This window comes from Canis aureus, chromosome X, assembly GCF_053574225.1.
Source record: "Canis aureus isolate CA01 chromosome X, VMU_Caureus_v.1.0, whole genome shotgun sequence".
Classification (NCBI taxonomy): Eukaryota; Metazoa; Chordata; class Mammalia; order Carnivora; family Canidae; genus Canis; species Canis aureus.
In genome coordinates this window covers 87019358-87042826 of record NC_135649.1, presented here as the reverse complement: position 1 = coordinate 87042826, position 23469 = coordinate 87019358, and the positions used below count along the sequence as shown (strand labels likewise).

The following is a 23469-nucleotide window of genomic DNA, read 5'->3' as shown; positions in this document are numbered from 1 at the left end:
TACATGATAAGGGAATAAGAGTAAATAAAACAAAGGTATTTGCTTCATATATGTGTATATATACATAATGTATCCATAACAAGATAAGGAAATATTTGTGACAATTATAATCCCTGTTTCTGTATCTGATCACATGGTCACAGCTGGCATTTATAACTATCTTCTTCCACTACCCATTATATATTACCTTTGCCTTCAGCAAGCACCTCAGTTGACCATGCTGCTTTTCCCTGCTGGCATGACCTAAACCTTCATTCCTGAAGGGTCTAGGCCATTGGCAGTCCTCCCTGGATTGGGTTATTATAGCTTTCCATTGACCTAATCACAAGGCTTGGTAATGCTAAGAGATTGTCTGTAATTTTTAAAATTTTATTGAGAGAGAGAGAGAGAGAATGAGCAGGAGAGGCAGAGGGGCAGAGGGACAGAGAATCTTGAGCCCAACTGAGGTCTAGATCTCATGACCTAAGCTGAAACCAAGAATCTAACACTTAACCAACTGCACCACTTAGGCACCCCAGGATTGCCTGTATTTTAGACATACTCTTCCTTGCCCCTGCTATGGAGCAGTAGTCCAATTTTCTCCCTTGATAATCCTGATCAATCTTGGCCCATTGACTCAAAGGCAATGAGGACCATCTGTCTGAGCTGCTGTAACAAAATACCAAAGATGGTGGGGAGGGGAGGGCTTTTAAAAAATAGAACTCTATTTCTCAGTTTTAGAGGATGGAGGTTGCAATCGTGGCACTAGCATACTAAGTGTCTGCTGAAAGCCTGCCTGTACTTTTCAATGTGTCCTCACATGGCCACCTTTATAAAGGCACCAATCCACTTCCCAAAGGTCCGACTCACTAATCACCTCTCAGTGGTCCTGCCTTCTCCTTTTACCATCACCTTAGAGATTAAGTTTCAACATATGAATCTGGGGAGGGACACATACTTTCACACCCTAACAAGTACAATCAACACAAAAGTCAGTGTTGTGGATGGGTTCAATTATGTCCACTCAAAATTCTTATGTTGAAAGTTAACCCCCAGTACCTCAGAATGTGACTGTATTTGGAGAGAGGGCCATTAAAGCAGTAATTACGTTAAAATGGGATCATTAAGGAGGGACTTAATCCAATCTGACTGGTGTCTTTATAAGATTAGGACACAAAGACACCAGACATGTTTGTACAGAAAAATGACTATGTGAATGCACTCTGAGAAAGTGACTGTCTGCTAGCCAAGAAGAAAAGTCTATGAAGAAACCAAACCTGGTGCTACCTTGATCTTGTACTTCTAGGCCTCAAGAACTATGAGAGCATAAATTTCTCTTGTTTGAGTCACCCAGTCTTTGGCATTTTGTTTTGTCAGCCTAAGCTAACTAATACAGTCGAGACTATGGATCTATCCGAGGGTGAGGCAGAAGGATGAAATCAGGAAGGACCATAGATTATCTTCTAAGGTAGTGATAATATTCTATAATTTTAATGTGGATGACAGTTATGTGGATATGTTAGTATTATTACTTTAACTACAAATATATTTTATATGCTGTCTTATTTGTATAGTATGTCTTATCATTTAAATATGGAGAAAAAGAAAGATGTAAAGACCAGCATTTAAGTAGAGGAAAAAGATAATGATGAGAGATATCTGAACAAAGAACTGTATTATGTAAGTAAGAGAAAGATATACTTTATATTTAGGACCACAGCATTAAAGCTTTAGGAGTCCAGTTTCTCCAAAGCTTAAAATGTATTTTATTCAAGGAGAAAGTTGAGTGTTAAAAGTGTCAATTTAATTTGTTAGTGTGAAAACTAATTATCATTTGTTAGCAGTTTATTATACCTACTGCTGTGACTACTTTATTGAATAAGAATTATCATCATTGATAAATTTAGAATAGAAGTAAAGATAGAGATAGAGAGAAAGATAAAATTAGAGTAAGAAGAGATTATCCACGTATGTGCATAATACAGAAAGACAACTTTAAAAGCAACTTATTATTTTAGTCAAACTACTTTCCCTTCATGACTGTTATAATTATTGTGTTATATGACTAGCTTAATGGAAGGTAGACTAAACCAGGAGTCAGGAGGATACATTCTAATTCTAATCTTAAACTCTCTAAGACTTAATTCCTTCATCTGTACACAAAGGGAATAGATATACCTGCCTACCTACCTAATGGTTCAACTTGAACATCACAGCAAATTAAGAGCTAAAAGGCCAATTAAACATTTTATGGTTTAGCTCATTTCTTCTAAACATGACTAAACTGAGATTTAGGGGGAAAAAACAAGGTAATTAATTTGAATATTGGGTCTAGAACTCAAGTCTCTTGAAGTAATCTCCCAGATATTAGGAGGAAAAAAAATGAAAACTGAAATGAAAATGAATAAATTGGGCAAACTGTAGAATTACAATACCTACAGAATAAGAGTTATGTAAAGATAGGAGAGAGAAAAATGGAAGAGAGGAAAATCATCCATGAAATAATTCAACAAATTCGATCAACCTGAAGGAAATATACTTCCATATTGAAAAGGCCCACCAAGTGTCCATCACAATAGGTGTAACTCTACCTTGGTATGGATTCAATATTGTGAAATTCAAGAATGTTGGGAATGGAAAGATTTTTCAAGCTCCTGGAGATAGGGGACAGATAACACTGGAGAATCAATGAAAAATTCTCAATTTAACAACAGATATTTCATTAGTTGTTCTCTTTCATTACAAACACTGAAATCTAGAAGAAAATGAATTGGTATTTTCAAATGCTGAAGGAAGAAGATTTCCCACCTTGAATCCCATACTAAACCCAATTCTTAATGAAATGTGAAGGTAGAATAAAGTCACAGATGAGGTAAACTATAAGGAAAAGCAGTCATGATAGCGGCTATCTCCAGGGATGTGGAGGAAGATGCAGTCAATCTAGGAAGAACAAAGAAGGGAATTCTAAAGGTGTGGTCATGATCATATCTTAACCTGGGTAGTCTATTTATTTTATTCTTCAATGAGAACAAATTCGTTATTATATTATCCATTAATAAGAATATAAAATATAAAATACAAAAAGAAAGAATGAAATTTAAAAAATGCCAAAATGGTAAATTGAAAAATGATTATCAATGGAGAAGTTGCATGGCAGTGGGGTTAAGAGGACTCAAGTGGGGTGAGATTTCTCATGGGTGACTTTTTATATAATCTTGAATCAAGTAAATATATTGTCGAAGTTTTAAATTAAAAATTGAAAAGAGAAACACAGTATCCTAAGGGTAAGGAGAAGTTGTGAATTATTAATCAAAGCTACATTTTCATAAAAGCATAGTATCTCCAAAATGGATGAAGAATTTCAATAAGCACTTCATAGAGGGGGAACCTTGAAAGGTCAATAAACATTTGAAAAAAGTAACCACTCTCACCAGTAATCATGGAAGTACTCATTGAAATAATAATAAAATACAGTTTTATATTTTGTATTTTTAAATTTATTTATTTATTTGACAGAGAGAGAGACAGAGAACATAAGTACGAGGGACAGAAGGAGAGGGAGAGGGAGAGAGAGAATCTCAAGCAGACTCCATGCTGAGCACAGAGCCCAACTCCAGCTGGATCTCAGAACCCTGAGATCAAGAACTGAGCTGAAACCAAGAGTCAAAGTCACTCAACTGACTGAGCCACCCAGGCGCCTCATAAAATACATTTTTATACCTATCATTGGTTTTATATTACCTTGGTTTGGCTAGGATACAGAGAAATGAAGATTCTCACATGCTAGTGGTAGCATGTAAATTGGTGCAATCTGTCAATATCTAGGAAGTAGATGACATGTATACCCTTTTACCTAAACATTCTTTTTTGGGATATATCTTACAGAAACTTACACATTTGCACAAAGAAGCATACACGAATATTGGGCAGCATTCACTTGTAATCTTGAAACATTGGAAACAACATAAACGGCCATCAACACAAGAACAGGTAAATAAATGGTTGAAACATATCATTAAAATGAGTGAACTTGGGCTAATCCACATGTACCAATCTAGTAAGTTTTGAGAGACAATATCGACTGGAGGAAAAAAATCAATTTGCAAAATGATTCAGAAGCAATGTAGAGTCACCTAGATATTGTTAAAAGATGGTAGATTCAGGTGTTTACATCATATACCCCCCAGCAAATGTAAAATACATGGAAGAAATTTTTATTTTGCAAAGTCTCTCTGTGGGGTTTCTCTCTTTGGTATTTCTCACACTTAGTGCTCACCTTTGCTACTACCATCCTCAGACCTACAGAAGAAGAGCACCTGCCCCTGGGGCAAAATACATACATAAAAATGCATAAAAGAGCTTATGAGCACCCCTTGAACTCAGGCCCTGATGCTCAGTGCTTCACACACTATCCACTCTGCTAAGCATCCGCTTTTAAACCTGAGGCCAGGGACACCTGGGTGGTTCGGCGGTTGAGCGTCTGCCTTTGGCTCAGGGCATGATCCTGGAATCTGGGATCGAGTCCCACATTGGGCTCCTTGCAAGGGGCCTGCTTCTCCCACTGCCTGTGTCTCTGCCATTTTCTCTCTCTCTCTCTCTCTCTCATGAATAAATAGATAAAAATCTTAAAAAAAAAAACCTGAGGCCATTTCAGACCCCCTAAAAGGAAGTCCACAAAACCAAAGACAATCATATCTCAGCGCTCAGAAGGTTTGTGATATATGCCACTGCCAACACTGGAAACAGACTCTAAGATAATCAGAAAGGCAGAGATACTAAAAAGAGAAAAAGGCTAACTTTTGAAATCTTTGTCAGATAATCAAGAACACAATAGATTTCTGCATACTGCAATATTTCCCAATAATGCTGAGTGTTCATTTTCTTGATCTTCTTTGGAAATCATTACAAATTAGCACGGTGTTTGCAATGTGGCATCTGAAGGAAATTCTGCAAAACTAAATCATTTATGGAACTCTTAAACTTGATTATGTATAGGCTCAGACATGATTTGTGCAGTATGGTACCAGTTCTTTCCATTTTCAACTAAATGAGCATTGAATGCCAAAATTATTTTAAGTTTTAATTTTGATAAAAATATTTGGGGAAAAAAATTGGGGGAGATTTCATTACCTTTTTACAAATTAAAAAATTTCTAGCTTTAGTTATAAACCTTTAACTAGGGGGTCTCTGGGTGGCTCAGTCAGTTGAGTGTCCAGCTCTTGACTTCATCTCAGGTCATGATCTCGGGGTCATGGGATTGAGCCCCGCAACAGGCTCTGCACTCAGCATGGAATCTGCTTGTCCCTCTCCCTCTGCTCTTCCCCCTGCCTGCATGCTCTCTCTTTCTCCCTCTCAAATAAATAAATAAATGTTTTAAAAATATTTTTACTAAAAAAGATTATTTACTAATTATACTTTTGTCTTTGGCTTTTAATCTTAATTTTGGCTTAGATTAGTGTGAACAATGCAACTAAATGTTCAGAAATTATATGAAAACACTGTAATAATTAGATATTTTGCTGAAATGAAGACATGAAAAGAATTTCATGAGAAATACATATAATAACTAATGTTATATTCCCCTTATTACTTACCTAAACATCATTAGCCTATCAACAGAACTAGATATGCACAATAATAATTAATTTTAGTGGTTTAGGTTTTAAACATATAAAGTTTTAAATTTTGTTACTTTAAAGGTATATTTGTCAAGATACAAGGATAGCATATGTCAATGTGTATTTTAGGTTCACCAATTTTGTTAGCTTGATTTGTAACTTCTGACCATTCAGACCTATCACACATGGACGGACCTCAGAGAAACAAAGAGAGTTGCAACTAAGAAGACCTAGTCTCCTTATAACAGGCTAGCATAGTTTTTAGCACTTGCACCTAAGAACATTTTAGACAAGGAACAATACTCTTTAATGGGCTGATCAGGCATTGCTGGGCCTTATTTTTCCATCTTCTTGTTCTCTCAGAGAATTCTCTAATTCACATTCCCTAACATCTTTTTGTAGCTGAGTTTGAGACCTCAGCCAGTGGTATTTGCACTTAAAAAACTGTCTGCCATCATAGGCGATGTTTTAATGTAAGAATTCTCTAGGTTTGGGTTAACAGACATTACTGGGGTGGAGGGGACGTTTTTGGACAAGGATACTTTGTGTTTAAAGAACATATACATAAAATATTACGATTTCACCGTTGGAATTGTGGATACTATTGCCATTCACGAAGAAGTACAGAGAATATTTTTATCTGTGTATTTATTTATTTTACCAAAAGAGAGTCACATCCCCAATTACAAGGCCATTCCTAGGAAGCTTCTGAAGCAAATGTTAATCTCACTTCCATCTTTCAAGATTCTCTGGCCTTAAGAGAAATGGCTGCTCTAAATTTTCTTTAAAGTACTGATTCAACCTTTCAACCACCAAACATCACATATTTATTACTTCCTTCCCCCATGGAGTTCATGATCTGAGAGACAGTGTCTAGAAAACAAACTTCATTTGTAAAGTCATAATTTGTTTTTCTGTTTTTAATGAATCAGAAACACCGATAACTACCAAACACAGCTTCTGAACAGCAGTAAGGAACTGTGATCCTACCCTGAAATGATGTGATTACAACAGAAGCAAGATAAGGCATCTTTCTAATTATTCTGGACATCTTTATTGAAATGAATATGCTTTTTTGGTTAGGCCTTTTAAAAATTTTGCAAACAGCCTGCAGATCTGACTTGTTTCTACTGGCTATGAATTTCCTTTACTTGTTTAAAATCTTTTAATTATTGACATAAAATAATAAAAATGCTGATTGAGGCTGGACTTCTGACTTTTGCCAGGTGACGATACAAGTGAATCCTCTCCCCAAATAAGAACTACAAAGCCGTACAAAATTGACAAAACAACCATGCCAGTGCTCTGTAAATTGACCAAAGGCATATAATAACCTGAGGGGCACTTATATGCGCAGGGGGCACAAAATTTAGCACCACAAAATATGCCTGTTTGATATGTGGATTATTTTAGGCTGATTGTTTTTTAAAAACATAAGGCCTAGAAAGAAACTTTAACCTTTCCCCTAACTGCCTAAAAGAATTTAGATAGAAGACTTGCTCCAAAAGAAGGGATCAATTAATCTATGGATCTCTCTCTCTCTCTCTCTCTCTCTTTCTCTCCAATATAACATGAACTAAGTGTAGTAGACAGGGAGGAACAAGTAGCAAAGTTGGTTAAAGTGATTCTCTGTGTGTGGCTTAGCAGAAATTTGTTTACCAAACACACTCTTTCACTTTCCTGTAAGGGATTTTCCTTCCCTTTGAAATATCAAACCCCTACCTCTCACCTCCTTAGCCTTAGATGACGCATAAAACTCAATTGCTTAACTGCCTACAGTCTTCAAATTCTTATTGGAGCCCTTGTATGTACGTAATTAAATATGATTTTCTCTTGTTAATTTGCCTCATGTCAATTTAATTTTTGGACCACTCAAAACAATCTTTTTTTTTTTTTCACTCAAAACAATCTTGAGGGGGACGCCTGGGTGGCTCAGCGGTTAAGCACCTGCCTTTGGCTCAGGGTGTGATCTCACCGTCCCAGGATCGAGTCCCACGTCAGGCTCCCTGCATGGAGCCTGCTTCTCCCTCTGCCTACGTCTCTGCCTCTCTCTCTGTGTCTCTCATGAATAAATAAATAGAATCTTTAAAAAATTAAAATTAAAAAATTAAAAAATAAACAATCTTGAAGGGTAGAGGAAATTCCTCCTGCCCAACATATGCTGGAAAAACTGCTACATTTTGGGAAGGACCTATTGGAGTCTATAGTTCTTGCCTGTGGCTGTTTCCATGGACATCCTCCAACACCAACCATGTCACCACTAGTCCCAGCTCAGTTAGTGTAGAAGTTCTGTCAGCTTTTCTGCTGCAGCTGAAGTGGATTCATTCAACTTGGGAGTGTTGGGTGATGCTCATGCCCATCAGTATTGTCAAGGGAAGTGATCTCTGGGGTCCAAATCAGGGCTAAGACTAGTATAAGACAAGTGTGGCCCTTGCCACAAAATTTAAGGAGGCACCAAAAAAAATATCAATCAAGACAAATATTTTAATGCAATATTTTTTAAAAATCAAAAATAAGGCAAAACATCCCATGATGAACAAAATATCAAAATTTTAAATGACAACAAGACTCAGCCCTCGCAATAGAGCCACTACAGTTGTGGTTGGGGCAAGCATATTCCTGGCTGAGGCAGGAATGCATACTGTTAATTTTGTGGGTATGATCATGACATTGTGGTTTTTTAAAGAAAATGTCCCTAACTTTTAGAAATGTGTATCTGGGATTTGTTTTAAATAATTTCGGTAAAGATAAAAGCAAAAAACAGTAAGGTAAGTATGGCAAATCTTGGTAATTGTTTAACTTAAGTGAACGGAGTATAGGGACTTATTGTGTTATTCTATCTACTTTTATGAAAGTTTGAAATTTTTCATTGTAGATCCTTTTGAAATAATCAAAAGAAAAGATTGTTTCAGGCCAGGTCACCTTTTGGTGAGAAGGGAACTGCAGAGTTTTTTATCACACAGACTATCTCACCAGTGCAAATCAGGAAATTTCACATTGCCTGCTTAAAGTCACATTCCTAAAAGAGGTTAAAATAGTAATTAAGTCTTGGTTTACTGTCATGGGGGGCAAATGACTCCAATTTGGGCCTGTTGCTTCTTTTCCAACAATATTAAATCAAATGAGGTCCAAAGCTATCTCAGAGGTCAAGATTCCCTCCTGGTTAAGCACCATTTATAAACCAGATGGCAGTTAATTATATGAAACAATTTTAGTGAAAAACAATACTTCACAGAATAATCTCCTTTTCATAAAATTATTTCTGTTCACCCATCTATCTATTTGATGATCCATCTTTATACAGTGGGGTTTTGATGACTTTCCAGCATTTATTTAACATTAATTATGAAAATTTTTGACTTTGGGGTTTGGGGCATTTTTTCTTTTTTTACTTTCTTCTCAAATACTGTATTATAGCCATAATGAGTGGAGTCATTACTGTTTTTAAAATTGCTAGTTGTGATCCATTAAGGTGATTTTGTAATCCACTAATGGGACACAACCCACTAATTGAAAAACACTGCCTCAGAGGACCTGAAAATATACTTAATTCTTGAAATGATGAAGTGAATAATCTAATTGGAAATATAAATATTTAATTTAGGATGCACATTACAAGAGACATGCAATTTAGGGTAAAGAAATATTCTAGATTAATGTCACAAGACATCAGAGAAGGGCAAAAAGTCACTGTAAATGACTAGTCAGCAATAGCTGAATGCTGTAGAAAAGTCAAGTGATATGGGTGACATACATGAGCAGAAAGAGAGGGAGAGTATTCCCAGTAGGGTTCTAAAGGGCACTGCATGAGAAGGAATGGAGAGGTGTAAATGATGTGTATTTGGAAAATGAGATGAACCTGTGTGGTCTGGAGGCACACCAGAGATAATAAAGGAAGAATCTTTTATTATCAAGGAGTATTTAGATTAGACACAGGATTCCTAGACTTGTCAAGCTCCTACAATTGGCTTAAATTAGGATTTTATTTATTCTCCAAACCCTAATAACAATAATGATAACCTTCTACTAGCTTTCCTGGAATATACTTCTGATCAAAAGAAAAGACCATCTTTACATATATGAAGGCCCTTCAGACTTTTTCACCATTGACTTCCTGTAAAATTCAGATACCTTGTTCTTCTTCAGCCCCATATCTTTCTTAACAGAAGCTTTAAAGGAGACTATAGGTGTTGTACACACTGCTCATAAACTGACTTGATTCACACTGGTACTTTTTAATAACCTTTATCCTAGGAGGATGGCCCTGTGTCCCCAGTGGAAACACCAGAGGCCTCAAAATTTATTTCTAACAATAATAGTGTAGCTGGGATTTTTATACTTGAAAATGCATCTTGTGTAAAAACAAAAAATATTTTTTCCTTAAAGCACTCACCCCCTGAAAGGAGCCAAGAGGTGTCTAACATAAATAAGGCAAATTTAACCCTTATGCATTTCAAGTGAGTATTAAAAGGGGTAATTGCTTTTGAAAAAAATTTAATATACTCTTTTTCCCCTTCTTTTATTGAATTAAATACTAATCTCTATGCAAATTTAGATCCCAGGAAGAAATTCATGGGGCCTTGGAGTACTTTCTGATATATATATATACACACACACATGTATGTATGTTCTGGATATATATTTTTTTTATTTTTTTAAGATTTTATTCATTTATTAGAAAGAGAGAGAGAGCATGAGCAGGGAGAGGGGCAGAGGGAGAGAGAGAAGGAGAAGTAGACTCCCTGCTCAGCGGGGATCCTGACCCTGGCCTCTATGTCAGGACCTTGAGATCATGACCTGAGCCGAAGGCAGATGCTTAATCCACCGAGCCACCCAGGTGCCCCTATATATATCCTTTAACCTAGAGGACACATCTTCTGTAATACAGGGAAATGTTGAGATTAGAGATGTCAGAGAAGGCAGTTAAAATAATACACCAACAGAACTGCTGTACATATTTTAAAACGTTCCCTACATAAAACTGCAAAAGTAGAATTCCTTCCTCATCTAGTATTGTATGAATTAAATGAAGAGGATGTTCTAATGATAAAGGCAGATTAAGATCTTAATTTTGGAAAGCAAATGATCAACAAAAACTAACATTTGTAGTTTGGGGACTTAAGAAATGACTTTAAAATAATTGATAGAAATCAATCAATAGAAATAAAATTTTGATGGACATACAGGGAAAAGAAAAAGGTTATTTTTCCCTTCCCCAAATAAAAATTATGGATTATATTGCAGATTATATTCTCTTAATTTGCCACTGATTGAGAATTTCTCAACTACTGTTACAAAGTAGAATATGCCAGATTTATTCTTATGTTTAGAGTGATAAAAATATCTTCTTCTACTTTCTTTATTTCTTGTGAAATAGGTTAGAATTAAAAATCAGGACAAAGAAAACTCATAGCCATTTTTTGGTTCACCAATAATTTACTAACCACCAGCCTTCAAGAAGCAGTCTAGAAAAGGAGACCAAGGTGTCAACAAGCCCTCCTAACCCCATGTGATGTAAGTGCTCATGTGAAATAAGGTTTAAACACAGGTTATTCCCTCTAATAGGATCAAGACACCTCTTTAGTACACAAGAAAATACCAGGGAAAATTCATGTATTCCCTCTAGTTATTCTTCTGATCCATGAACACAGCATACCTCTCTACTTATTTGTCTTTTTAAACTTCACTTGGTAATGTTTTCCAGAGATAATGCAATACTCGAACATATTTTTTTGATATTATTCCTAAGTATTTATTTTTGATGTCATTTTAGATTCATTTTAAAACATCATTTTATGATCGTCCCTTCTCAATATATGGAAATATAATTGACTTAGGGCACTGTCCTTGTATTCATATTTCTTGCTAAAGTCGTTCATTTTCTACTGCGTTTTTTTGGGTAGATACTCTGGTATTTTCATTGCAGATGGCCATGTCACATAAGAATAAAAAGAATTTCTTTATTTCTTCTTTTCCAACCTCTGCACATTTCATTTCTTTTTCCTGCCCTATTATACTGGCTAGACTCTTGAGTACAATACTGAACACATGGAGAGCTCACATACTTGCCTCATTCCTAATCATTACACTATGAAACTGTTTAGGCATTCATAATTCATTATTATGTTAGCTGCATATTAAAGATGCTCCTCATCAGGTTGAGTGAAGTTCCTTTGTATTTTCAGTTTGCTAAGATTTTTTAAATCTTTTTTTTAATTATTTATTTACTCATTCATGAGAGACAGAGAGAGAGAGAGGCAGAGACACTGGCAGAAGGAGAAGCAGGCTCCATGCAGGGAGCCTCATGTGGGACTCGATCCCGGAACCCCGGGATCACACCCTGGGCCAAACCAGATGCTCAACCGCTGAGCCACCCAGGCGTCCCAAAGATTTTTTTTAACATGAATAGATGTTGAATTTTTGCCAAAAGGATCATTTGTACCTATTAAGATGAGCACATGTATATTTCCTTTTATACTACTAATACGATGAATTATATTGATTTTTAATGTTAACAAATTTGTGTTGCTAGTATATGACCCAGTTGGTCATGATTATCCCTTTAAAATTTTACTGATTTGATTTTCTAATGCTTCTATAAGAAATTTGTCATCCATATTTATGAGGGACAGTCATCTATAGTTTGATTTTATTGTAATACCTTTGTCTGCATTTGGTATCAGAGTAAATGGTAAACTTATCATCTGAGAAGTATTTCCTCCACTTCTATTTTCTTTTTTCTTTTTTTTAAATTTATTTTTTATTGGTGTTCAATTTACTAACATACAGAGTAACCCCCAGTGCCTGTCACCCATTCACTCCCACCCCCCGCCCTTCTCCCCTTCTACCACCCCTAGTTCGTTTCCCAGAGTTAGCAGTCTTTAATATGGAGCTGGTACTTTTTCACCTTTTAACATATGATGGAATTCAAAAGTGAAACCATAGAGGTCTGGCTTTTTACAAGAACCATTCATTCATTCATTTTCTCTATATATCTCTTTCCTCTTTCTTTCTTTCTTTCTGGAGAAGGTATTTCACTACAAATTCAGTCTCCTTTATATATAGAGAGAGTTAATCAGGTTATCCATTTCTTCCTGAGGTTTGATATTATGTATCTTTCAAGGAATTTGCACATTTCATCTACATCATCAAATTCATTACCATAGTTATTAACAATATTTCCAATAAGGGAATATTTATTTAATATCTATATGATCTATAGTGATGTCTCTCTGGTCTTTCCTGATACTAGCAATTTGTGTACTGGTTTTCTTGATAAATTTAAGTATTTATCAATTCTAATGACATTTTCAAAGAACAAATTTTTTGGTTTCATTGATTTCTGGATTTTTTGTTGTGTTTTACTTTATTAATTTCTGCTCTTATTAATTCTTTCCTTCTGCTTGCTTTGGGCTCAATGTGTTCTTCCACTTCTAAGTATTTAAATTGGAAACATACAGAGCTTTAGCTAGGAACCAGAAATTTTGATGTTATTTGAATTATTTGAATAAAAAATATTTACTAAACTTTCCTTGAGATTTCTGCTTTAAGCTGTTTAATTTCCAAATATTTTAGAATCTTCCAAATACTTTTCTCTTACTTTTCAATGTAATTCCATGTGGAAACAATATTTTTTAATGCCTTAAAAAACATAAATTATTAAGATTTATTTTATGGCCCAGAATATGATCTAACTTGTGAATGTTCCATGTACTCTTGGAAAGAATGTGTATTCATTCCACTGTTGGGTGAAGAGTTCTATGATCATTGATTAGAGGAAGTTGGTTTACAGTGTTGTTCAGGTCTTCTGCACTGTTGCTGATTTTCTGTCTATCTTTTCTATCAATTAATGAAAGATAGGTGTTGAAAACTGAAACTAAAATTGTGCTGTGTCTATTTCTTATGTCAGTTCTATTAGTTTTTGCCTTCTGTATGTGATGCCTTGTTGCATACACATTTGGGATTGCCATGATGTCTTAAATAACCAATCCATTTATATAACATCCTTCTTTATCACTAGGAATATGTTTTATTATGAAACCTACTTTTTGTGACATTATTATGTTTTTCCCCCTTATTTATAACCTATCAATGTCTTTATATTTGAGGTAGGTTTCTGATAGTATAGAGTTGGATTTTACTTTTTTAAACCAACCTGAAATCCTTTGTCTTAAGTAGAATGTTTAGAATACTTTAATTTCACCTAACTATTTTTATGGCTATTATAATCTTTCCCCTTTTTTTCTATTACTTCCATATTTCTTGGTCCTTTTTTTCCCTCTTTCTATCCCTACCTTTGAATTAATTGAAAGTTTTTGTTTTTGTTGTACCTGCATGTTTACTATTTCTAGAACTCTATTTCTTTAGGTACAGCCAAATTTCCATCTGGCATCCAGTACCTTCTTTCCTGAAAAATGTACTCTTTTGCTTATTGCATACCAGATCTGTTGGCATTAGATTTTCTTTCTTTTTGCCTGAAAACTTTTTCAGTTACCCTCATTTATGATGTCCACATTCAGTCAGCCTCAGTCTTGAGCTACAAATACCTGGAAATATGGAATGAGGATTTCTCATCATTCCTGTCCTTTCTACTGCTATGCCAACCAAATTTTCTCTTGTATCTATAGAGGATCTGGGATAGGAGATCCTATCCCTCTGCCAGGGGTAGAAGGTTTTTGATTTGACTCTTCCCTCAAGACAAGCATATTTTTCTTGAGAACAATGGTAAGATGGTTTCCAATACTTTCCACAATTGGTAGATTGTCATTTCTGGATACTTAGTGCAAAGCAAATGATGCGGTTATAAGCAGGTTTCCTGTACATCCCATAATAGTAGTATACTTTTTGCTTGTGACTTGGGAAAGGAAGGTTTCCTATTTCTTTCCCAGGGATAAATGGCTTTTGCAACTACTCCAACCCGTAAAGGACTGAATCTTTGCCTGGATTGCAGGAGAGTTGTCTACCATTTCCATGCTCTCAGGCAATCAGAAGCAATGGATCTTTGCCTATATGTGACAAAAGATTTCCTGGCCTTATGGGTTTTGCTTTGTTTGAGAAAGGGTGTAGCAATTTGGTGGTGCTTCATGCCTGTGCGCTCAGGTCTCCTGCCCTCCTCCAAATCTTTCTCATGAATACCTGGCAGAAAGCCAAGTAAAAGAGCTCAGGAAGGAATGTGACTCTGAGATAGTATACACTGTCACACTATCCCATCCTTGGTCTTCAGGAATTTCTAAAATTTTAACTGTCTTCTTCTCAGTTGACTTTATGTAAGATAACTCTTCTTATGCTCTGCCAGAGGGAAACAGCTTGTATCTCTTTCCTTGATGGGGCCTGTTACTCTTTGGAATTCACTTTACATTGTTGCCTTGAGACCTTCATCTGTACCATAAGATCAGGAAAAGTTATGTATATTAGCTTGTTTCCTGTATTGCAGTGGGAGAGATTAACTTGGAACTTTCTAGACCCTTAGCATTATTACGGCATCTCAAGAAGATGATACAAAATGAGAAGACAAGGCTTGTACATCATAAACACCATTTGCCCTCAAATATCCCCCTAAAGTCTATTTGGATTAGGAGTAGTAATCACTGAAGTTAAAAAATGGAATGAAAATACCACTAAAATACTTGGTAATATTCTCTTCATATCTTGGGAGCAGAAATAAACAAATAGGATGAGAATTAGGTAGTTTTCATCATGCAGAAAGCAAACTTTGTGCAAACAGATCCTTAGGACTTAAAATCGGTATATTGGGGTTGGGAGAAATCTAGGGTATAAGGAGATAAAATGGAAACCCGTTGGGTAGCACTTACTAAATTGGTTAGCAGAAGGGAAGGGAATGTTTTTTGAGGCAGAGTGATGGAATATGGCATTTTTCATTCTGCCTTGGCTCTTCATTGTTCCCAAACTTCCATAATTACTTTAAGTGCAAAAGCAACTTGAGTAAACACAAAAAAGAAGGACTTACAAGTGCTGATTGAAGGTCTTGCCCCCAGAACATTCTTGCCGCCACAGTAGAGTAAATCAGAACCCAGTTGCAGAATTGATGTTCCCTGTGAAACAGAATATTATGTTCTAAGCCAAGGAATGTATAGGATATAGGGATCCTGCATTATTCTAAGCTGTAGGACATTTATTCTTTTCTGATATCAATTTTCCCTAGGGAACAGAGGATTATTTATATCCATTAAATGTTGTCTGTGAAAAAGCCCTTTCTCAGCATTTGAGCTATTTGTCTAATGGTGTAATTGGGAAGGCAGGGGAAGCAAAATAGTGGCAAGAAATTACTGGGCTATGAGGGAATAGTAAAAGAAAAGCTTTTCATGATGGATGTTTTGACAAATGAGTCCAATGTGCTTACTAAAAAATACTAAAAACAAAACAAAAAACTAGACAAAACCTAAATATGAAAGGGGCAATATTTGCCACCACAAAATGTATCTCTTTAGCATGTAAATTGTTATGGCTTCTTGGTCTTTCAGCTAATATGAAGTGTGGCATGGAAATTGTTTTCAGCTGATTTTTTTTAAGATTTTTATTTATTTATTCAAAGAGAGAACACGAGTCGGAGGAAGGACAGAGAGAGAGAGAATCTGGAGAAGACTCCACAACAAGCATGGAGCCCAACGCAGGGCTCAATCCAACCACACGGAGGTCATGCCCTGAGTGGAAACCAAGCTCAACCGACTACCCAGGTGCTGCTCAGCTGATTTTTTTTTAAAGATTTGATTTATTTATTTGAGAGAGTGAGAGAGCACAAGCAGGGTGAGCAGGAGGGGGAGAAGCAGGCTCTCTGCTGAGCAGGGTGCTGGATGCGGGACTCGATCCCAGGACCCTGGGATCATGACCTGAGCCAAAGGCAGATGCTTAACAGACTGAGCCCCCCAGGTGCTCCTGATTATTTTTAACAAAGAGAAGATTCAAGAAATTTTCATTTTGCCTCTCCCCTTAACTGCCTAAAAGAATTAAATAGAGGACCTGCTCCAGGAAGGGAGTTATCATGATAGATAATGATAATATACTATGAACTCCATATGATAGACAAGGAAGAACCTAGCAATACCTGTTTAATCAAATTCTTCTATCTCATTGCTTCCCAGAAAATACTTGTTTGCCAAACATTTACTCTTTCCATTCTTCCTGTGAATTTCCTTCCTATCCTTTGAAGCCCCAGAACTTTAGCCCTTCTCCTTAGTCCAGGATAACATTTTGCCTGCTTCTGGAATCTCTCATGTTTATGTGGACTCCCCGTATAAATGTAATTACATTTGATTTTTCTCCTGTTAATCTGCCTCATGTCAATGTAATTCTTAGACCAGCCAGAACAACTTGAATGGTAAGTAAGTTGTTTCCTCCCCAGCAGTTAACATACTCATCAGGATAAACTTTAACTGGCTAAACAGTACTCACCCAGGGTTCCACTGCACTCAAGAAACTGTGGGACATCTCACCAAAGGTGACAGAAGGTCAGAATTCTTACCATGTCAGTCTCCCAGATTCCTAGCTACAGGCTTTAATGGAAATAAAAGTGGTAAGAGTCTCTTTTCTCTCTTTCAAAACTTAGATTAGTAGGAAAAAGTATTTGTGGAATTAGGTCCTTCAGATTAGCAACTGTGGTAAATTTGGTAATAAGTACTGGTCATTTTACTGATCCACTTCTTCCCAGAGACAGCTCTTGTCTTTGTCTTTTTTGCCCTTTGTCTTAAGAAGGAAAAAACCATGGGGTAAGAAAACAGGCACGGGCTACTTGAGCTGGCCTCAAAAACTGGCAAGTTCATAGTTCTCATCAGATTGGCATTTGTTTATTTCTCATGCCAGACTGGCATCTGTTTAGACAAAATCTGCAATGGGTTAATATGCACCTGAGTTAAAGCTACTGCTAAGGGACATCTTAGAAGCTAAGGTTACAAAATTGGTGGGGCAGAAGTCAAGTACTTAGAGCTATTGGAAGGCTCACCACATAACCCAAAGATACCTGTGCTGGGATACATTCTTCATGGAATGGTTTAAATTGACCCTAGGGCACCTGCCAAACTCACAAAACTTTCCATACGAGGTATACTGTAAAAGAAAACACAATCCCCAACCCTGCAGCCCATCCCTCCTGGGTATTAGTTTGGCTCCAAGACACCTAGGGTTTAGCTAAGGCTCTTCATGTGTATATTAAGAAAAACTGGACAAGGTTTCCCATTCATCTTATTGTATGTCTTGAAAGCTTGAATTCATGACCAGTAAGAATATTTTCTCTGGTCTCTGTCAACTGTTGTGTGCATGTACCAGCACACATCTGATGGACAGCTAACAACTGGCATGGACCAAATAGAGCATGGACCCAATAAGGCAGCTGGGCAGAATAGCTAACAACATGGGCTCACAACTGGCATCTCAGCAAATCTTTGTCCAGCTATGCCAGCTCTCCCGGGACTTTGTCCTAAGGGTCCCAGGCCATAAAGAGTCTTTGTCTTAACATTTGTTGCTTTGCTGCTGCCAGAAAAATCCTATTCCAGTAGTTCTTGCCAGGTATCACAGATAAGCAGGTCTGTGAGGTATCTTCCATTTTGTGGGAAGCCAGAAACACTGTTTTCACTCCCCAATCCTTACCACCTATACAATGATTCTTACCATCTATACAACGAAAGCCTTTGCTTTCTTAGGCTAACTTAGAGAGGTGAACCTTCTGGATCCTGTGAAAGCTACGTTTTTGCACTCTCCTTTGGGGATGCCTCTTGAATCCCTGATTAGGCCATAAAAATGCTATTGGTTTGAGTAGTCATTGAGATTAATAGAGCCTACCCATCAATACCTTAGACAATGGATCGTTTACATTGGCCATGTTTGAAAGAAAAAAGTCTTTTTAGAGTGCTCTCAATTGTCTTATTAGTATAACAACTAGCCTTAGGGACTCTCATAATAAAATGGAAAAACAAATTAGACTAAGAACAAAAATCAAGGTGTGCTCAGGTCTTTTTACCTTCAGACATTTGCAGACATTGCATATTGTAAAAAAAAAAATCAGAACAATGGAAAAACAAATTTTGTCTGCTCAAAAAATATTGAAAGTAACTGCCCATACCTTACAAATCCTTGAAAAAAGAAAAAAATGAGGCTCTAGGGGCAATCCAAAGTCCATCTCTTCTTTTTTTATGAATCCTAAAACCTTCCTTATTTAACACAAAAGGCTAGTAAATTATTGACTTTAGGAAACCAAAGTCTTTTCTGAAGGAACTTGCATTCTTCCTCTATCCTTTGAAGATACAAATCTTACTATGTCTTTGGAATGTAAACACCCCAGGAGGTATATTAAAAAGTGCCCACACTCATTTAAGACCTAAGAAAGGAAAAAATAGACACCTTAAAAAAATAACAAATGCATAAAAAGATCTCTAGCTCAAACCCTAGACCATAACCTCCTTACAATTATTTCCAGGGAAAAATACAAATCTTAAAAGTCTTCTCCATAAATAGTAAGGGACTAGCAATCTGAGGAAGAGTACTTAAATCATTCCAACTGTTATTTATAAAAGAGTATCACATTTTAAAACAGTAAGCTATCTATAGGTTTACATCTGTCTATTAGAGAGTGTGGCATTTTTTCTACTTCTGGACAGTATTGCCAAAATTAATTTGTAAAGACCTCTACTTATTTGGATTAAAATGCAATGCTTATAAACTAAGCATTTCTTTTTAAAAAATATTTTATCCATTTAATTGAGAGAGAGAGCACAAGTGGGGGTAGGGGCAGAGGGAGAAGCAGACTCCCCGCTGAGCAGGGAGCCCAACATAGGACTACATCCTACAACTCTGGGATCATGACCTGAGCCAAAGGCTGATGCTTAACCAACTGAGCCACCTAGGTGCCCAAATTAAACCTTCCTAAATCTGAGACATATAATAGAAATGAGTTCAAGTGAATCATGTGATCAAGGATAATTTTTGATAAATAAAAGCTAGTTTAAGTTTGTTGGCTTAACGAATACGCCTATCTAAGGCTTATCGACACTGAATATGATGCAGACACAAAATCTATTTTACCTGGGTTTATTAGTCACATAAGTACATGTTATCTCCGTTTTAGTATTTGTCACCAAAAAAAATAATAACAGTATGATGGCTGATTTTGTCTAATGTCTCATGAAGTTTTTATGGGTTAATCTAACCATTTTTGTTGGGAGCAAATGATTTAGACAGATAAAAGTAAGATACGAGTTTTTATGTAAACTTCTTAGCAAAAATTACATGTTATGGTATGTGTACTTAAAAATAGCCTCCAAAATCTTTTTGGTAACGTGAAATTTTAGAATTTTGCTAAGTTAATTGAAATGATGAAATTCCTTTACTATCTAGATCATTTCCAAATAAGTTAAATAATGAAAATTGAAGACTGAACATAGGTTTCTCTACTACTGGCTTCCTTATTACAAGAAAACTAAAGACAAATGTGGGCTTGTTGGTAAACATGTTTTGTGCTTCATTTAAAGACTGTACTATGAAGAAACATGTTTCTAGAGATTATGAAATGTATTCACAAATTTGCCAACTTAAAGAATGCTGATCTAACAGACAACTCACAACTATATACTGCTAGTTTTCACTAGAAATTAGTTTCTTAAGGGTTAAGAATTCTACTTAACATATTTGGTTAAACCTACTAGAAATAATACAGGAAACATCTCCAAATGCAAGAAAGGTAGCATGTGAGCTTTTAGTAAATGAAGGTATAAGGAATAGAAATGCATTTTTGTTAAAAGTAATTTTATCCTAAAACAGACACATAGATCAATGGAACAGAATAGAAAACCCAGAAATAAGCCCACAATTATATGGTCAATTAATCTTGAGCAATGCAGGAAAGAATACGCAACGGGAAAAAGACAGTCTTTTCAACAAACGGTGTTGGAAAAACTGGACAGCGACATGCAGAATGAAATTGGACTGCTTTCTTACACCATACACAAAAATAAACTCAAAATGGATTAAAGCCCTAAATGTGAGACCTAAAACCATAAAAATCCTAGAACAGAACACATGCAGTAATTTCTCTTTCATCAGCAACAGCAACATTTTTCTAGATATGTCTCCTGAGGCAAGGGAAATAGAAGCAAAAAGAAACTATTGGGACTCCAGAAACTATTGGGACTTCATCAAAATAAAAAGCTTCTGCATAGAGAAGGAAACAATCAACAAAACTACAAGGCAACCTATGGAATGGGAGAAGTTATTTCCAAATGATATAACTGATAAAGGGTTAGTATCCAAAATATATAAAGAACTTATATAACTCAACACTCAAAAAACCAAATAATCCAATTAAACAATGGGCAGAAGACATGTATAGAAACTTCTCCAAAGAGGACAGCTGGATGGCCAAGAGACACATGCAAGATGCTCAACATCACTCATCAACAGGAAAATGCAAGTCAAACCACAATGACATATCCCCTCACACCTCTCAGAATGGCTAAAATCAAAAACATAAGAAGCAACAAGTGCTGGGGACAATGTGGACAAAAAGGAACCCTCTTGCACTGTTGGTGGGAATGTAAACTGGTGCAGCTACTGAGGAAAACAGTATGGATAGTCTCAAAAAATTAAAAAGAGAATGACCCTACGATTCAGCAATTGTACCACTGGGTATTTACCCAAGAAACACAGAAACACTAATTCAAGGGGATATATGCACTCCGATGTTTATAGCAGCATCGTTTACAATAGCCATATTATAGACATAGCCCAAATGTCTGTTGATAGATGAATTGATAAATCAAATATTATTCAGCTATGAATAACAGCTATTCAGATGTGAAAAAAGAATGAAATCTTGCCATTTGCACCAATATGGTTGGATCTAGAGAGGATAATGCTAAGCAAAATAAGCCAGAGAAAGGCAAATACTGTATGATTTCACTCATATGTGAGATTTAAAAAACAAAACAAATTAGCAAAGAGGAAAAAAAGAGAAAGAGAGAGACAAATAAAGAAACAGACTCTTAACTATAGAGAACAAACTGATGGTTACCAGAGGTGAGGTTGAGGGGAATGGAGGGAATAGATGATGGGGATTAAGCAATGCACTTGTCATGATGAACAGTGAGTGATGTAAGGAAGTGTTGAATCACTATATTGTACACCTGAAACTAATATAGTACCGTATGTTGATTATACTGGAATTAAAATAAAAACCTAATAAATTTTTTAAAACTTATTACAGACATTTTGACTTAAAAAAGTAATTGGGGTGCCTTGCTGAATCAATCGGTAGAGCTTGTGGCTCTTGGTCTTGGGGTCAGGAGTTCAAGGACATGGAACTTACTTTTTTTAAAAAGTAATTTGTCCTAAAGTGAGCCTGTTTATTTAGAAAGAGGAAAGTTAGAGCAACATCTGAATGTTAAAATGAAAGTTTAGCAGGATTTTGGAAAAGGAATCTTTGAAAACGAATTTTAACATTCTGTTAAGGTGGCTAAGAATAAAATGAATTTATTTAAAAATGAGTTTTAATATCAGAAATACACTGGTACAAAATTGTAATTTGGTTTTTCTCTCTGTTAAGAGGACAAACTTTTCTTAGATTACTGGTCTAGTCTTCATACTAAATTGTAAAAAAGGTTTTTCGTTACTTTTCATGTAATCCACCTAGAAAACAAACATTTTATGTTTTGTTATCAGATCTTTGATTTCTTCTACTTAGAAGTAATCTCTGATTACTTGGAAGAAAATAATCTTTGATTATTTGGAAGAAAAAAACAGTCTTTTCAGTATTAAATGAGGTAAGGCTTCTTACAACTATTTAACTTTGTATATTTGTCTGCAAAATCTTTGTCATGTTGCTTAAATGTATAACTAAGTGTTGTTTCAGTGACCTATGATCCTGTTTGACCAAGTGCTTTAAACTTTTTTGTTATTTTGTACAAACTTCCCCCAAATCAAATCCTAAATGAAGCCTTTTTAATGCCAAAATAACAGACTTTTCAGAGGGCCCCTGAAAACATGCAAAAGATTTGTTCTCTTTCCTTATAAAAGATAGATGTTAAACTAATTAGGCTTACTTGATATGTTAAATTACATGCAAGCATTGTCAAATAAGTGACAATAAAGATTCGTATATCAGATTTATGGTTAAGTACTATTAATGTGTTCTAGAAATGGTATAAAATTCCTAAAATTCTGATTACGCCCTGGTATACTGTAATCAGTTGTAATTTTAGTTATTACCTTAAAATGTTCTATATTACACAAATACCAAATTTTCTTGCTAATTGCATTGCAATGAACTCAATCAGACCTTTACCCATGGCCATTTTTAAGTCTTCTATCATTTACAGCTATTCTTTTACTCAGATGGCTTTTACGAAAATGTGCCCACAAAAATGCTTCATCGTCAAGGAGATTCATGGAAATGACTCTAGAATACAGGTTTCTGATAACTTTAAGATCATAAAAACCCAACTAGGCAGAAGTTTCCAGAACTAGTGGAAAAACTGGATTCAAGCAGAACAATAATTACATGGGACTAAGAGAACTCAAGAGGAGGTTTATAATTTTTAGAACATTTTCTTTGAAATATTGCTGGTTCTTTAATCTTCTGTCTTCCAGATATAAGGAAACCTTTCTTCTTAAGCTAAACATGACTTGCAGAAATTTGGTAAATTCTACATTTGTACGCAGAATTGAAACATTTACCTTTGTCTCCCTACCTGATCCCTCCAGAATTCAAAACTTTCATTAAGTATTCTCATTTTGTGGCAAGATAGTTATTTGCATAATATCAGTTAAGTATCTGTTCTCCTTGTAACGGGACATAATTGGAAACATTGGTCATATTACCAAGATGTTGACTGGAATGTCACATTTGAGGGAGACCTGCATAGACTCAGAT

At 35.7% G+C, this 23469-nt stretch overlaps 1 protein-coding gene across 16 annotated transcripts in view; it reads right to left on the bottom strand.

Moving 5' to 3' along the window:
* Window positions 1–23469, bottom strand: part of LOC144308397 (uncharacterized) — a 469309-nt gene that overhangs the window by 188429 nt on the left and 257411 nt on the right. For 15 of the 16 annotated variants that reach the window (XR_013374874.1, XR_013374875.1, XR_013374873.1 and 12 more), the window contains one exon: window positions 15565–15649. The gene's annotated coding sequence lies outside the window, so the exon portion shown is untranslated. Of the gene's footprint in view, window positions 1–15560; window positions 15650–23469 lie in introns of all 16 variants that reach the window. The other variant, XR_013374858.1, reaches the window with a different exon arrangement.